Below are 16,354 nucleotides of genomic sequence, written 5' to 3' on the forward strand. Positions count from 1 at the left end.
GGGAGATGGGGTAGGAAGGAATTCTTAGAGTAGGATCATTTGTCTGATAAAAAAAGAATTACATTTTATTTTAAAGCTGGATGTGACCATAAAAATCATGTAGGTCTATCTTTCATTTCTCCAGTGAAGGAAAGGAGGCCAAGACAGTTTACGTGTGGTAAAATATGACTCTTACCACCTGCTAAGCTGGCACAAAAGAGAATTTGAGCAATAGTCAGGAAGGTTCCTTCTAGGATTGTACAAAAATCTGAGAGTCCTCCATGAAGTCCCTCCAATGAGATAAGGATGTCTTATCTTCACTCCATTGTTGCTGATACTCTGTTCAAGGACCTGGGGTCTCTTAAAACTAACAAATCTGTTGCAACAGAGTTAAGCTCAGATGTGGAACTCTCTGATTCTGGAGCCTCCAGATCAAGGTAAAGCTTTTGGTGACACCACAGACTTTCCTGGGTGCAACCAGGAATGGGGCCTAAGTCTGCCCTGTACACAGGTTCCCAAACTCTATCCTTCTCACAGATTGAGGGGAAATATGCCATCTCTCTCATGGCCCATGCTGCTTTTCCATTGCATTATCCAATTCTACACCTACAATAGGCATCTGCATGAGTTCAGACATGCACAGATAGGCAGAATGAATAACATTCATCAGCTTCTCGCTCACACTGTAAAAAAAACATGAAATAGAAAAAAACACGGATCTGACAACCTCTATGAAACAGAAGAGAAAAAATACAGGAAGCACAACACTTATAGCTCTAACTTGGCATGGTTCTCTACAGCAGAAAAGTAAAACCTAATTAATATGTCAGGAAATGATCACATTGCAAGGACTAATATTATTTCCCATTTAACTTCACATTGAATGTTAAGCTACAATGTGATAAATGTTGTTTATTCAGGCCACCCCTGCAGGTTTCTCCAAGATCCGTGTGGTGGAAAAGTTTGAGAAGCACTGAAGTAAGCCAACACCTTCATTTTACAGGTGAGGAAAATAAAGCCCTGGTATGCTTTCTGGGGTTGCATATATCACTGATGGCAGATTTAGGTCACAGTTGGGTGGATGGAGGCCTTAGAGTTTGTAGTGAGCTTCCACATCATTTACTTTAATCTATAAAGAAAGCCATAGAGCCCAATATGCTCCTAAACATGAGAGATCCGCACCCCCCAAGCCCCTGATACTCTTGGCTTAGTCCCTGAGGCCACACCACCACCTGTATCGCCAATCCCAATCATACAAAAGGCCAGGCCTGAGAAGGTTCCTCTTGTTAAAACTGATCACTCATCTTTTCCATGGACCACCAGGACAAGCCCTTTAACTCTTACACTCATCACTATCTAGGTCACTGCTGGTTGTCCAAACAACTCAAGCCATCCATTAGGACTCTGAACATTCATAACCTAAGCCAAATTTTTACTCTTTACCAAGCTCCCAAGGCTTTCCATTATGCCTTCTGGAACACTTCAAGTGGCATTGACAAAATTCCCAACTTCCTCAGCCTCTTTTGTACTGAATTTCCTTCACCTCCAGAGCTCATTGACACTTGGTCCACCTCAAGGAGATTGTTTCTTTGGTAACCCTCTTAGTGGTAGCTGTTTCTTTTGCTCACAACCCAAGTACTACGGGGCCTGGAAGATGGTTAGCTATTCTTAATGCTTATTGCTGGATTATTTATCCTCCCTTTTCACAAACCCCCACAAGGAAAATCTCTTTATTTAAAGAGATCTGATGGCACAGACCATCAGATCATCCAATTCACTGCCTTTCGTTGTTGATTTTTCCTGATTTCTCATCACTCCCTATTTAGTTTTTAGAAATAGCATATTACCACTGTTACTATAACTATTTTTGAGATTTCTAGATCCCATTAAAATGCAAGAAATCCATAAAATAAGAGAGAGAAAATGGGAAAAGGAGAATGGAGAATAAATAAAAATAGAAAGTACTTTAACTGACATAATAGAGAAGACACAATAACACGTGAGCTGCTGGTGGTGGTTGGGGTATGAATGGCCAAAAATAAGCAAGATAACTCTCGCCACAGCCCCACCTCACCCGCAGATATACACATATTTATTACATCAGGTACTTCTGAAGTCAGGAAAGCTAGCTGGAACTGAAAAACAGAAAACGTACTTGAAAGTTTGATTAAGGAGCAGTGAGAAATCTAGATCTCCTTGTCTTTCCTAGAACCCCAAGGACCTGTCCCTTCTCCACCCTGGAAGAAGCCCAGATGTTTACTCTCCCAAGGTCTTAATTGAAAAAGCATTGGGCCTTGGGAATACAAGGTACAAGGAAGGCTGGGAGTGACGTCCAGATACTGAAAATAAGAGATTAACAGAAAATCTGTCTGCTGAAAAGTGAGTCCCTAGCTCTCTCTCTATTCGAATCCTAAATTCTAAAGTCAGGAGATTAAAGACTCCAAGACTGACAGCAATTGACCTTTGGAAGTCTCACAAATAAATGGCCTGGGTTTCCTTCTGATCAATCTATAATGAAGTGCACCAGTTGACAGGCACTACTGCCCCACCACCATCATGACTACCCCACAAACAAAATCACACGGAGAGTTGCCAAATATCAGCTTGATGTATGTTCCTCGGAGCCTAGGATGATTAAGCATTTGAGAAAGTATTTAACATGGAGGTCAGAGATAAAATTCAAAAAACAGAGAAAAAAAAACAGAAGAAAAAGAGGCAATATTCTGAGTAGAAGAAAACATAAGAAGAATTAATATCCATAGGTGATAAAAAGCAAAAATATTGCTTTGATTACATTGCAAATGGTTGCAATAAAAGGAAGACTATGAGACAAATAAAGAAATGTTAGAGATAAAAATAGGCCAGGCATGTGGCTTATATCTATAATCCCAGCACTATGGAAGGTGAAGGTGGGTGAATCACTTGAGCCCAGGAGTTTGAGGCCAGCCTAGGCAACATGGAGAAACTGTCTCTACAAAAAAATACAAAATTAGCCAAGCATGGTGGTACACATCTGTAGTCCCGGCTATTTGAGAGGCTCAGGTGGGAGGATCACTTGAGCCCAAGAGGTAGAGGTTGCAGTGAACCAAGATTGTGCCACTGCACACCAACCTGGGCAACAGAGCAAGATCCTGTCAAAAAAAAAAAAAAAAGAAGAAGAAAAATGAAAGATTAGAGATAAAAATGATAATAACATAAATTTAAAAATGTCACACCCATATTTAAAGGTAAGTTATGGAAACCAAAATAAGAAAACAGCGATTAAGTTTTTCTAGTATTTCTATGTCTGTTAAGGATATATAATAATGAATGTATACATACAATGCTATAGCAATAAACAACACAGACATACACACATGGAAAGCATATAATCAACTGAAGAGCAAACTCTGAATAATAATTAAAATAGGAAAGTTATTAACTTACTCACTAATTATGCTACTAATCCCACTAGTAGCCGAATAGGCTACTACAAGATGGCCGAATAGGAACAGCTCCAGTCTGCAGTTCCCAGCATGAGCAATGCAGAAGATGGGTGATTTCTGCATTTCCAACTGAGGTACTGGGTGCCTCTCACTGGGGCTTGTCAGACAGTGGGTACAGCCCATGGAGCAGGGCAGTGCATCACCTCACCCAGGAAGCACAAGGGGTTGGGCAATCCCCTTTCCTAGCAAAGGGAAGCCATGACAGACGGTACCTGGAAAATCAGGACACTCCCACCCTAATACTGCACTTTTCCAACAGCCTTAGCAAATGGCACACCAGGAGATTATATCCTGTGCCTGTCTCAGAGGGTCCCACACCCGTGGGGCCTCACTCACTGCTAGGACAGCAATCTGAGATTGAACTGCAAGGCAGCAGCAAGGCTGGAGAAGGGGCATCTGCCACTGCTGAGGCTTGAGTAGGTAAACAAAGCAACCAGCAAGCTCAAACTGGGTGGAGTCCACCGCAGCTCAAGGAGGCCTGCCTGCCTCTGTAGACTCCACCTCTAGGGGCAGGGCATAGCTGAACAAAAGGCAGCTGAAACTTCTACAGACTTAAACGTCCCTGTCTGACAGCTTTGAAGAGAGTAGTGGTTCTCCCAGCACAGAGTTTGACATCTGAGAACGAACAGACTGCCTCCTCAAGTGGGTCACTGACCCCCCAAGTAGCCTAACTGGGAGACACCTCCCAGTGGGGGCTGATTGACACCTCACACAGCCGGGTGCCCCTCTGAGACAAAGCTTCCAAAGGAAGGATCAGGCAGCAACATCTGCTGTTCTGCAATATTTGCTGTTCTGCAGCCTCCACTGGTGATACCCAGGCAAGCAGGGTCTGGAGTGGCCCTTCAGCAAACTCCAACAGACCTGCAGCTGAGGGTCCTGACTGTTAGAAGGAAAACTAACAAACAGAAAGGACATCCACACCAAAACCCCATCTATACATCACCAGCGACAAAGACCAAAGGTAGATAAAACCACAAAGATGGGGAGAAACCAGAGCAGAAAAGCTGAAAATTCTGAAAATCAGAGCACCTCTTCTCCTTGAAAGGAATGCAGCTCCTCACCAGCAATGGAACAAGGCTAGATGGAGAATTACTTTAACAAGTTGAGAGAAGAAGGCTTCAGACGATCGGTAATACCAACTTCTCTGAGCTAAAGGAGGATGTTCGAGCCCATCACAAAGAAGCTAAAAACCTTGAAAAAAGATTAGATGAATTACTAACTAGAATAAACAGTGGAGAGAAGTCCTTAAATGACCTGGTGGAGCTGAAAACCATGGCATGAGAACTACGTGATGCATGCACAATCTTCAGTAGCTGATTTGATCAAGTGGAAGAAAGGGTATCAGCGATTGAAGATCAAATGAATGAAATGAAGTGAGAAGTTTAGAGAAAAAAGAGTAAAAAGAAACGGATAAAATCTCCAAGAAATATGGGACTATATGAAAAGACCAAATCTATGTCTGATTGGTGTACCAGAAAGTGACGTGGAGAACAGAACCAAGTTGGAAAACACTCTGCAGGATATTATCCAGGAGAACCTCCCAACCTAGCAAGGCAGGCCAACATTCAAATTTAGGAAATACAGAGAACGCCACAAAGATACTCCTCAAGAAGAGCAACTCCAAGACACATAATTGTCAGATTCACCAAAGTTGAAAAGAAGGAAAAAATGTTAAGGGTAGTCAGAGAAACGTCGGGTTACCCACAAAGGGAAGCCCATTAGACTAACAGTGGATCTCTCAGCAGAAACTCTACAATCCAAAAGAGAGTGGGGGCCAATATTCAACATTCTTAAAGAAAAGATTTTTTCAACCCATAATTTCATATCCAGCCAAACTAAGCTTCATAAGTGAAGGAGAAATAAAATCCTTTACAGGCAAGCAAATGCTGAGAGATTTTGTCACCACCAGGCCTGCCTTACAAGAGCTCCTGAAGGAAGCACTGAACATGGAAAGGAACAACTGGTACCAGCCACTGCAAAAATATGCCAAATTGTAAAGACCATTAATGCTAGGAAAAAACTGCATCAACTAACGAGCAAAATAACCAGCTAACATCATAATGACAGGATCACATTCACACATAACAATATTAACCTTAAATGTAAATGGGCTAAATGCTCCAATTAAAAGACACAGACTGGCAAATTAGATAAAGAGTCAAGACCTATCAGTGTGCTGTATTCAGGAGACCCATCTCACGTGCAGAGACACACATAGGCTCAAAATAAAGGGATGGAGGAAGATCTACCAAGCAAATGGAAAACAAACAAACAAACAAAAAGCAGGGGTTGCAATCCTAGTCTCTGATAAAATAGATTTTAAACCAACAAAGATCAAAAGAGACAAAGAAGGCTATTACATAATGGTAAAGGGATAAATTCAACAAGAAGAGCTAACTATCCTAAATATATATGCACCCAATACAGGAGCACCCAGATTCATAAAGCAAGTCCTTAGAGACCTACAAAAAGACTTAGACTCCCACACAATAATAATGGAAGACTTTAACACTCCACTGTCAACATTAGACAGATCAATGAGACAGAAAGTTAACACGGATATCCAGGAATTGAACTCAGCTCTGCACCAAGTGGACCTAATAGACATCTACAGAACTCTCCACCACAAATCAACAGAATATACATTCTTCTCAGCACCACATTCCACTTATTCCAAAATTGACCACATAGTTGGAAGTAAAGCACTCCTCAGCAAGTGTAAAAGAACAGAAATTATAACAAACTGACTCTCAGACCACAGTGCAATCAAACAAGAACTCAGGATTAAGAAACTCACTCAAAACCACTCAACTACATGGAAACTGAACAACCTGCTCTTGAATGACTACTGGGTACATAACAAAATGAAGGCAGAAATAAACATGTTCTTTGAAACCAATGAGAACAAAGACACAACATACCAGAATCTCTGGGACACATTTAAAGCAGTGTGTAGAGGGAAATTTATAGCACTAAATGCCCACAGGAGAAAGCAGGAAAGATGTAAAATTGACACCTTAACATCACAATTAAAAGAACTAGAGAAGCAAGAGCAAACACTTTCAAAACCTAGCAGAAGGCAAGAAATACTAAGATCAGAGCAGAATTGAAGGAGATAGAGACACAAAAAACCCTTCAAAAAAATCAATGAATCCAGGAGCTGGTTTCTTGAAAAGATCAACAAAATTGATAGACCATTAGCAAGACTAATAAAGAAGAAAAGAGAGAGGAATCAAATAGACACAATAAAAAATGATAAAGGGGATATTACCACCAATTCCACAGAAATACAAAGTACCATCAGAGAATATTATAAACACCTCTATGCAAATAAACTAGAAAATCTAGAAGAAATGGATAAATTCCTGGACACATACACCCTCCCAAGACTAAACCAGGAAGAAGCTGAATCCCTGAATAGACCAATAACAGGTTTTGAAATTGAGGCAATAATAGCCTACCAATCAAAAAAAGCCAAGACCAGACAGATTCACAGCCGAATTCTACCATAGGTACAAAGAGGAGCTGGTACTATTCCTTCTGAAACTATTCCAATCAATAGAAAGAGAGAGAATCCTCCCTAATTCATTTTATGAGGCCAACATCATCCTGATACCAAAGCCTGGCAGAGACACAACAAAAAAAGAAAATTTTAGACCAATATCCCTGATGAACATCGATGCAAAAATCCTCAATAAAATACTGGCAAACCGAAACCAGCAGCACATCAAAAAGCTTATTCACCATGATCAAGTGGGCTTCATCCCTGGGATGCAAGGCTGGTTCGACATACACAAATCAATAAATGTAATCCAGCATATAAACAGAACCAAAGACAAGAACCACATGATTATCTCAATAGATGCAGAAAAGTCCTTTGACAAAATTCAACAGCCTTCATGCTAAAAACACTCAGTAAACTAGGTATTGATGGAATGTATCTCAAAATAATAAGAGCTACTTATGACAAACCCACAGCCAATATCATACTGAATGGGCAAAAACTGGAAGCATTCACTTTGAAAACTGGCACAAGACAGAGATGCTCTCTCTCACCAATCCTATTCAACATAGTGTTGGAAGTTCTGGCCAGGGCAATCAGGCAAAAGAAAGAAGTAAAGGGTATGCAATCAGGAAAAGAGGAAGTCAAATTGTCCCTGTTTGCAGATGACATGATTGTATATTTAGAAAATCCCATCATCACAGCCCAAAATCTCCTTAAGCTGATAAGCAACTTCAGCAAAGTCTCAGGATACAAAATCAATGTGCAAAAATCACAAGCATTCCTACACACCAATAACAGACAAACAGAGAACCAATTCATTAGTGAACTCCCATTCCCAATTGCTTCAAAAAGAATAAAATACCTCAGAATCCGACTTACAAGGGACGTGAAGGACCTCTTCAAGGAGAACTACAAACCACTGCTCAATGAAATAAAAGAGGACACAAACAAATGGAAGAACATTCCATGCTCATGGATAGGAACAATCAATATTGTGAAAATGTCCATACTACCAAAGGTAATTTATAGATTCAATGCCATCCTCATCAAGCTACCAATGAGTTTCTTCACAGAATTGGAAAAAAAACTACTTTAAAGTTCATATGGAACCAAAAAAGAGCCTGCATTGCTAAGACAATCCTAAGCAAAATGAACAAAGCTGGAGGCATCACGCTACCTGACTTCAAACTATACTATAAGGCTACAGTAACCAAAACCTCATGGTACTGGTACCAAAACAGAGATATAGACCAATGGAACAGAATAGAGCCCTCAGAAATAGTATCATACATGTACAACCATATGATCTTTGACAAACCTGACAAAAACATGAAATGGGGAAAGGATTCCCTATTTAATAAATGGTGCTGGGAAAACTGGCTAGCCATATGTAGAAAGCTGAAACTGGATCCCTTCCTTACACCTTATACAAAAATTAATTCAAGATGGATTAAAGACTTAAATGTTAGACCTAAAACCATAAAACCTAGAAGAAAATCTAGGCAATACCATTCAGGACATAGGCATGGGCAAGGACTTCATGGCCAAAACACCAAAAGCAATGGCAACAAAAGCCAAAATTGACAAATGGGATCTAATTAAACTAAAGAGGTTCTGCACACCAACAGAAACTACCATCCGAGTGAACAGGCAACCTACAGAATGGGAGAAAAGTTGACAAAGTGCTAATATCCAGAATCTACAAAGAACTTAAACAAATTTACAAGAAAAAGTCAAACAACTCCATCAAAAAGTGGCCAAAGGATATGAACAGACACTTCTCAAAAGAAGACATTTATGCAGCCAACAGACACATGAAAAAAGGCTCATCATCACTGACCTTCAGAGAAATGCAAATCAAAACCACAATGAGATACCATCTCACACCAGTTAGAATGGCAATCATTAAAAAGTCAAGAAACAACAGGTGCTGGAGAGGATGTGGAGAAATAGGAATGGTTTTACATTGTTGGTTGGACTGTAGACTAGTTCAACCATTGTGGAATACAGTGTGGTGATTCCTCAAGGATCTAGAACTAGAAATACCATTTGACTCAATCATCCCATTACTGGGCATATACCCAAAGGATTATAAATCATGCTGCTATAAAGACACATGCACATATATGTTTATTGCGGCACTATTCACAATAGCAAAGACTTGGAACCAACCCAAATATCCATCAATGATAGACTGGATTAAGAAAATGTGGCACATATACACCACGGAATACTATGCAGCCATAAAAAAAGGATGAGTTCATGTCCTTTGTAGGAACATGGATGAAACTGGAAACCATCATTCAGAGCAAACTATTGCAAGGACAGAAAACCAAACACTGCATGTTCTTACTCATAGGTGGGAATTAAAGAACGAGAACACTTGGACACATGGTGAGGAACATCACACACCGGGGCCTGTCATGGGGTGGGGGGCAGGGGGAGGGATAGCATTAGGAGATATAACTAATGCAAATGATGAGTTAATGGGTGCAGCACACCAACACGGCACATGTATACATATGTAACAAACCTGCACATTGTGCACATGTACCCTAGAACTTAAAATATAATTTAAAAAATAAAAATAAAAAATAAAATTATATTTTTATGGAAATTTTTATTTTCATTTTCCAATTTTAGAATAAGTTTTCTTCCTTTTCTCCAATAACTTTACTATAAGTATAATAGGGTACAGTGTACAAGTGTACTTAGCACTTTGTAAATTGTATTTCTCATAGTTCTGTGTTGATAGTAGAATGGTTATGGTAATAGCTTTGTAATCTACATGAGTTTTTCAGTTTTCCTTTATAAACATGTGTAATCAAGGCAAAAGATGTTATTTAGCTGAATAATCAACAAGAGCAATTCTATAGCTCTGTGTTGTGTGTATTGGGTAAATATATACTTTCAAACGTATTTTTATATCAGGATTCAGTATCTTGTGTCTGGTTGTCTTATTTAATGGATGGATTTTTAACTCACAAACAACATAAACAAATATTCATTTTTAATAAATATATTTTATTTTATTTCACTGTTCTCTACATAGCAGTTAGTTTCATTTTAAAAGAAATCATGAGTATTGCTGTTTATTTCATAACACAGTTAACAGAACTAAGGAGGAAATTACAGCAATAATAAATGTGGTATCAGTGAAATAATTGCTCCACCGTGGCTTATTCATTAAAGATCATAAGTCAATGAGCTATGTGAAAGTTTGCTGCTGATTTTTTTCTGGGCCCTACATTTGCATGTTATATAAATGTCCTATTTGTACCATATGATTGCTAGAGACTCAATGAGCCATTTGAATGGCAAACAGTCAACACATTACTTTCTGTCCTTCTGTTTTACTCACGTGGTAATTGTAGCCAAAGTTTAGTTGTTCCAATGTTCTTTTAAATAATTAAATTGCTTGTTGGCTGCATTTTCCCCTTGATATAGTGAATGGTTGAGGATAATTCATCTTGAAATTGAGTAATAACCATGACTGTGTGTTATAGGAACATAACTAGTTTGGATTTATTTGAAAATGCTGTTTCAATTAGATTCAAATGGTAAATGGAGAATTTGTATTGGCGTGAGACAAACATGTACTGCTACTACAATTTCTTGCATTACGTTCTCAAATTTATTTTCTTCTAAGAATACCATTGGTTATTTCAATGCTGAGATTGTTTGTTCAGGTATCGTATTTGAGCCAAAGTTTCTTTTGAGAATCAGCCTCTCATTGGCAAATAAGGCAGATACTGAATCAAGTCCTGGAGGGCAGGGAAGCTATGTGAGTCACTGCTGCATCACTTCAAGGTTGGGGCTCACAGCAGAGGTTTAATGAGTTCCAAGGAAATGACTAAGACTGGTATTCCTGAAACACAGCTTGTGACAGTCCACTGGGGTCCGTGTGGCTGTTCTGAGATGGCCTCATAGGTTTTAGTTTTACACAGTCCGTCAGGGCAAATAACAGCATATTCCTTATGTCTAACACCTTAAAGGATTTTCCTTCTCAAATCATTCTTATCTATTCATTCTTCTATGAAGTGTCAGTGACTTCTTATTACCACTTTTTTTTTTAAGAAAGCATGCTTATGTTGGCCTTTTAAAAAATTGTATAAATTCGGCCGGGCGCGGTGGCTCAAGCCTGTAATCCCAGCACTTTGGGAGGCCGAGACGGGTGGATCACGAGGTCAGGAGATCGAGACCATCCTGGCCTACACGGTGAAACCCCGTCTCTACTAAAAAATACAAAAAACTAGCCGGGCGAGATGGCGGGCGCCTGTAGTCCCAGCTACTCGGGAGGCTGAGGCAGGAGAATGGCGTAAACCCGGGAGGCGGAGCTTGCAGTGAGCCGAGATTGCGCCACTGCACTCCAGCCTGGGCGACAGAGCGAGACTCCGTCTCAAAAAAAAAAAAAAAAAAAAAAAAAAAAAAAAAAAAATTGTATAAATTCAAGGAGTACAAGGGCAGTTTTGTTATGTGAACATATTGCATGGGTGAAATCTAAGCTTTTAGTATAATCATCATCTGAATAGTGTACATTGTACCCAGTAAGTAATTTCTCAACCCTCACCTCTCTGCTCCCCTCTCACCCTTCTGAGTCTCCAATGACTATTATGCTACACTCTGTGTCCAGGTATGACTTTCTTTCTTTTTTAAAATAACTTGTAATTAAGGTTCAGGGATATATGTGCAGGTTTGTTATATAGGTAAACTTGCGTCATGGGTAGGGGGTGTTGTGGTATAGATTATTTTGTTACCCAAGTAGTAAGCCTGGTATCTAACAGTTATTTTTTCTCATCCTCTCCCTCCTCCCATTCTTCACCCTCAAGTAGGCCACTTTCTTTATATCTGGAATTCTTCTTGGGATGATAAGAAGACTAAACTCATTCATTCATCTACACATTCATTCAAAATTATTATTGAGTGCCCACTGTGCCAGAGACTATTCTAGGAGCTGAAAATTTGTTAGTGAGCAAAGCTCCCTCACCAACCCATCCTGGTGCTTACACTGTGGGACCCAAGACAAGAGTACAAATGAATACAATTTACCATATGCCTAGGTATTTAAAAGCCATTCATCAAGTTAACAAATGACTGAATAAAATGCATTTTCTCCTCCTACCCCAAAAAAAATGCCTTTATGACTTTCAAGTTCAAGTTTAGAATTCTCAAACCCCACGAAATCTCCCACTAGAACATAAGGGTCTAATGAGGAGAGCCAGCCTTCAGTCCCTGGCTCCCAGCTGAGGCCCAGGTCTCCCTCCTCTCACCCTCTTCTCCCTTCAGCCCTGCAATAGTCTTCTTGCATGTTTGTGTGAACACCTCTAACCCTGTCCAAGCTCTGTTTACACTTTCTGAGAACAACTCGTGAGTATAGGGATGAACTCAGAAAGAGACCCATGGAGACCCTGGAAGCAAGCTCAGGCTCACTTGAGAAAGGATTTCCAAGGTTCTCAGTATTCATGGTATGGACTACAAAAAGGGCTAAGTTCTCCGGGTGGACAGATCCCTTCCTTTACTCCACCAGGGACCAACATTCCAGGCCTTCTTCTGTAACTACAGCACTACAGCCTGACTGGGTAAACCTTAGAGGTAGACCAAGTAATAAAGAGAAGTCGCCTAGCGTAGGGGATTTTCTTTACCAATCTTGCAGATTTTGCCTTTTCTTCACTGCCAGTGAAACCATCTGAACAGAAAGTTTTCTTTTTCAGGACTTTCTGATTTTTGCCTTTACTAGTAATGTAATTTCTTCAATAGAAATAGTTTTATATATGAGTTACACACACATATACTTATTAATTATATATATTAATTATATATAATATATGTACATTCTCGGTGAGTTTGGCAGTTTGTGGCTTTTAAGGAATCTCTCTATTTCATCTCAATTGCCAAATTTACATGCTTAGACTTATTTATAATATTTTCTTATGTTCCTTGAAATGTCCATGAGGTCTGTAGTGATATCCCGCTTCACACATAAGCAGGGCTTTTCTGAGATTTCTGCAGGACTTCTCTGCAAGTCTATGAGTCGGTTGTGAAGGAAGATTCAGATCTTCCTTTTTGTACACAGTACATAACACATAGTAAATATCTCCAATGCTGGAAGCAGGCACACAAACTGCCAAGCACCTACTACAAATAGGTGGTATCTCATTAGATGTAGCACAAGATCAATCTGCAAAGAACTTTTCCATGGTTCTTTACAAGGCATGTTGAGCATCTTTATTGAGTTTGTCAACTTCTGTCAATAATACCATTTTAAAATATCTGAGAGTTTGTTTCAAGTTGCTGTGATTGAGCCACTGTTTTCAACATCTTCTGAATTACTACCTCATCAATACTTCCAGCATCGCTGGGATTAACTTCAAGGTGGTAATTACTTGCAATGGTGCTAATTTCAATTTTTTTATATGGAGTCCTGATGGTATGATATTCAATTCTCAATTTTTCCACTCCAACACCATAAAGTTCATGTAGAACACACATAGCACTTGTCTTTTTTCCGGCACCTGATGGTCCATACACTTAAAGGTGAGGAAAGTTACCACCCTGCACCAGGTTGTACAGCTAGGCTGCCTGCTCCCTGTGACACTCCATCCATCCCAAGGAGTAGTGCTGGTACTTGTCCACCCAGAGGCTCATGAAAGCTTGAGTTCCTGAGGTCTGATAAATGAAAGTTACACACACATGTCTGTCTTTTTAATAATAACCATTCTGGCCAGTGTGAGATGGTATCTCATTGTGGTTTTGATTTGCATTTCTGAAGAGAGAAAACGTAAGGCTACTTTGGTACATGAAATTTGTATTCCAAAGTCAACTTTAACTCTGCAGAGTTACAATATATTTGTAATATCTCATATCTGCCTGCCCTGAAAGGTGAGACTACTGACTTAAAGTCACTTCCACTTCAAGGTGTGACTACAAAGAAAACTAGGGGACATATGCTAGCATTAGAAAAAATAAGTTAAACACTGATAATGAGCTTTTCTAGCTGAATCTGGCAGCCATGAGATTTTCTGTAGAGTTCAAATCCCACCTAAATCCCATTTGTCTTCTAATTCTTCTTTGCTTTCATTCCATTCTGACCACCAGTTTCCTGACTGTAATCGTCAACATGTAATACCTTTCCAAGTATCAATTTCTAAAATTATAGCTTGCTTTGTGATGATTACAGCTTAGAGGGATGTATCTTCTCTCCTTAACACTATTGGTCTGCAAGTCACCACGTAGCAAAGGTTATTTCTTTGGGAGTCCTGGAGATGGCCAATTTCTTAGGGAGACATGCCCTAGTTTTCATGTGAAAATACTTCCCCAGCCTCATCCTAGATACCAAGATTCATATGGCCTTTGAGAGAAAGGAAGTCAGTCTTCACTCCACTTATACCTGTGAACCCAAAAGTATCTGAGACAGGTCTCAATCCATTTAGAAAGTTTATTTTGGTGAGGTTAAGGACACATTCATGATACAACATCAGGAGATTCTGATAACATGTACCAAAGATCATTGGGGAATAGCTTGTTTTTATACAACTTAGGGAGACATAATACATCAGTCAATTTATATAAGATTTACACTGGTTTTATCTGGAAGTGTGGGATAACTCTAAGTTGGGGTTTCCAGGTCATAGGTAGATTTAAAATTTTTCTGATTGACATTTGATTGAAAGCGTTATTATCAATAGAAAGGAATGTCTAGTTTACAATAAGTGGTCAGGAAGACCTAGGTTTTATCATGGAGATGAAGCCTCCAGGTATCAGACTTCAGAGAGAAGAGATTGTAAATGTTTTTATTAGACTTAAAGTCTGTGTTGATGTTAACACTGTTCAGCTTTTCCTGAATTCCAAAAAGGAGGAGAGTATACTGAGGCATATCTGATCCCCCTTCCCACAACAGCCTGAACTAAGATTTTCAGGTTAACTTTGGAACGCCCTTGGCTGAAAGGAGGGGTCCATTCAGATGGTTAGGGACCTTAGAATTTTATTTTTGGCTTACCCACCCAAGTCCCAATGTATGATCAAAGTAGTAACAGAATATAAGTGAGTAAAGCAGGCTGAACCACAAAAGGAGATCCCCGATGTAGGTGATTGTAATGAGACCTAGAGAGGACTGATTTGGGAGGACTAGTGATGAGCTAAAAAAACATGAGGAATACTCTTTGAGGATGGTAGAGTATGGTGGTAGGACATGTGCTTTTGACCAGTGTAAAATTCCAAGTTCTGGTATCTGTGGTCAAACAAAAAACTAGGTCCTCATCACTGGAGCTGACTAGAGAAATGTGAATTCCCAACTTTTCAAGAAGTCCCAAAGGCCAAGCCAGGGTACCAGCTATAACCCTGGGCAAAGCAGCTCTCTCGAATTTAGGCACTTTCCAAAGAAGGCTAATAGATAAGAGCTATCTGCTGGAAGCACTCCCAGCATTTGGGAAGATAAATCCTTCAGTCCTGATAATCTGGGTGTCCTCTATAGTCCACCCCTTGTGATACTAGGATACAATTCTTCAAGTCAATTCTGGGAACAGTTACTGAAGGATCCCAGTAAGCCTCTCTTTCTGAGGGAAACTTAGAAAAAGAAGATTAACAGGAAAATATATGGCCCTTGCTACTATAGCTGGTCTTGAAGAAACAACTGACACTCATTGTGTCTCTCCTTTACTTTCATTCAGGATTCCCTTCATCTTCAACTAACACATCCGCTTGTCTCAGTTATTTACCTTGTGGCATGATCCACCCGCACATGCCTAAGAATCCTGAGTCCCTGGTCACACAGGTTTCTTAGGCCAAGACTGTTACACTTGTTCATTTGCCATGAAAATTCGGCAGGGATATACCTGAAAGGTGCCCAAGTGCATTGAGTACCAAATATATTTTCCCTGTCCCCATTATAACAGTATCCCTTTCTCCTTCTGATAATCATTATTAATTATCCTTTCTAAGATGATGATTCTTCTTATTTTCTGTTCTTCACTTTCTAAGAAGAACTTGAAGTAACCAGCTGTTAGCCATAGTTTGTACTTCAACGGGAGTCTTTCTGTATCTTCCTAGTTGGAAGCACTTCTCCTTGGTAACTAACATATTTAAGATTCCAGAATTTGGGGTACAGGAAACATAAATTCCCCTAAGGGAATTACTGAGAGTGACAGTGAGCAATGTACTTCTGCTTCCATTCCTTGGTTCATAGAACAAGGTATTCTACCTATTTGAGACACCAGCACCATGTTAAACATTTTGTTATTCTTGCCTCTTGGATCCAGGATACTCAAAAAGAAAAAAAAAAAAAAAAAACAGTCCCTTACGTATGTTTCACACTCCTACCAGTAGAAGTTGGCTATGTTCTGCACCTCTTTTGGAAGAGCGTCTTTTTATCTTTTTACTCCCTTCTCAG

The 16,354-nt window shown here is 39.6% G+C and overlaps 1 pseudogene; it reads right to left on the minus strand.

Annotated features, from left to right (window-relative positions):
• Positions 1-541: 541 nt before the first annotated feature.
• LOC117078894 lies at positions 542-13,614 on the minus strand (annotated as a pseudogene).
• Between the last annotated feature and the right edge of the window lie 2,740 nt (positions 13,615-16,354).

Source organism: Trachypithecus francoisi, unplaced genomic scaffold (assembly GCF_009764315.1).
Source record: "Trachypithecus francoisi isolate TF-2019V2 unplaced genomic scaffold, Tfra_2.0 Lachesis_group0, whole genome shotgun sequence".
NCBI lineage: Eukaryota > Metazoa > Chordata > Mammalia > Primates > Cercopithecidae > Trachypithecus > Trachypithecus francoisi.